Source organism: Gossypium hirsutum, chromosome A01 (assembly GCF_007990345.1).
Source record: "Gossypium hirsutum isolate 1008001.06 chromosome A01, Gossypium_hirsutum_v2.1, whole genome shotgun sequence".
Classification (NCBI taxonomy): domain Eukaryota; kingdom Viridiplantae; phylum Streptophyta; class Magnoliopsida; order Malvales; family Malvaceae; genus Gossypium; species Gossypium hirsutum.
Genome location: NC_053424.1, coordinates 65,082,736 through 65,084,841, shown reverse-complemented (window position 1 = coordinate 65,084,841; position 2,106 = coordinate 65,082,736). Strand labels below are relative to the sequence as shown.

The 2,106-nt window shown below is 34.0% G+C and overlaps 1 non-coding gene across 1 annotated transcript; it reads left to right on the top strand.

Moving 5' to 3' along the window:
- The first annotated feature begins 335 nt into the window (after positions 1-335).
- LOC121206642 (small nucleolar RNA R71) lies at positions 336-442 on the top strand. Its single transcript, XR_005901727.1, has one exon. It is a non-coding gene; the product is annotated as a small nucleolar RNA R71 (small nucleolar RNA).
- The last annotated feature ends 1,664 nt before the right edge of the window (positions 443-2,106 follow it).

Below are 2,106 nucleotides of genomic sequence, written 5' to 3'. Positions count from 1 at the left end.
CACAATATATGAAGGAAACTACATTGAACTGACTCGGTGTTAGAGGTAAAATTATTCACACCGTTAGTGGTAAACTATTTCAACATTAAAGAGATAAACAATACCTGAGCTAAGAGTGAATTGAGGGTGTCGATTCACGTACTCTGGCTACACGTCTGTCTAATGCTGCACGATTTGTTGGCCATTGATAGTTGTTACTAGCGATCATCTCAATGATTTCGTAAGCCTCATTATAAGACTTCAATAAGATAGCACCATTTGCAGAAGCATCTACCATCAATCTTGTGTGTGCGTTGAGACCATTATAAAACGTCTTCAATTAGATGTAGTGTGGAATCCCATGATGAGGGCACTTACGAAGTAATTCTTAGAATCTTTCCCACATCTCGTACAAGGACTTATCATCCAATTGTTGGAAAGTGGTGATCTCATTTCGCAACTTAGCATTTTTTCTAGGTGGGAAATACTAAACAAAAAATCTTTTTGCTAATTCTTGCCAAGTAGAGCTAGGTGGCAGCGAATTGAGCCATGCTCGTGCTCGATCTTGCAACGAGTATGGAAACAGCTTCAACCTTAGTGCGTCTTCAGTCACACCAACTATTTTAAATGAATCACTCACCTCCATGAATAATCGAAGGTGAAGGTGTGGATCTTCCATGGGCATTCCTCTGAACTGGCCCACCATTTGCAACATTTGAAACATCACTAGTTTCAATTCAAATTGGGGTGCCTCGATATCCAGCCTCCTAATTCCCAGATTTAACTCATTAAAGATTGGCATAGTGTACTGTCTTATGGCACGATCCCTATCGTCAACAATAAATATGCGATTGCACATATGATTAGCTCCATTTCCTGGTCTATCATTTTGATTTCCAAGGTCTATTTCAACTTGTCTTTGGGCTAATTGTTCACATCTTCTTTGTCTAAATGTCTGCTCGATTTCAGGGTCTACCAGTAATAAATCAATAATCCAATTTATGCTCATAAACTCCTGAAAATAAATCACAAAAAATAAAGAATAAAGAATTAATTAGTGAAGTTAGGAGTTAAATAAAAATAAAATAAGAACTAAATTGCAAAGTATAATTTCACAAAAAAAAGATTAAGGCAACAATCCCCAATAAGGCGCCAATAACTTGTAACTGTAGGTTTGTGCAAGTGTACAACATCGTTATCAAGTAATAAGTAAGTAATAGAGTTATCGTCTCCATAGGGACTATGTATGTTAATCAATTAACTGTAAAATTAAAGTTAACAATTTTGTTAAGAAAAACACAATAATTTTTTAGTGATTGATGTAAAAATAAATGACTAAATGTAGGATGATCCCTAATGCAAATTAATCTAAATGCAAAGTATGAAATGAAATGTATGAGATGATTTTATAGCAAAAAGACAAACTTCAACAATCAATAACATGAATAAGCTAGAATAATTACATCATTCAACTTAATTCATTTTTCTCATGTTCAACAGTGTTTACATCCGCTCAAGTGCTAAAGACAAAGCATCGCCCCAATCATACTTGATAAATAGTATAGTAGTCTTTCAAAATTTTTACTTGTTTTCGATTAGACTAAAGACATGTTTAGATTATCTACTAATACAAGTTGTCTTTTCGTATTATGATCCAACAACATAACCCGCTTAGCATTAGTTAAACTTTAGATAATTAGTGAGACAATATTTGTTTCCATTTTGATTTGTGTGCAAAAATCATTGAGGACAATATACAAAGAATAATGTAATCAATGGATATTTTTTAAAACCAATTTGTTAGAAAAATACAAGTATACATGACGAAAATACTACACTAAGGGCACTAGACCCAATAGTCTCCCACTTGCCCTAGTGAAGTAGATGAATCATGTTTCCCATTCTCATACCCTTTACATGTTTATCAAAACTCCAGCTACCAGATTCTTGGCAAACATATCTGTAGGGATGTGCTCATACGTGATTTTGGCTACATCTATCATTCCGTTAATTACTATCAATGTGTTTTGTCCTCGAGTGATTTCTTTGGTTTTTAGTTATTTTCGTACTGTTACAATGCTATAGTCTTTTACCTACCATATACTTGACCTTCATAGTGAAGTTAGA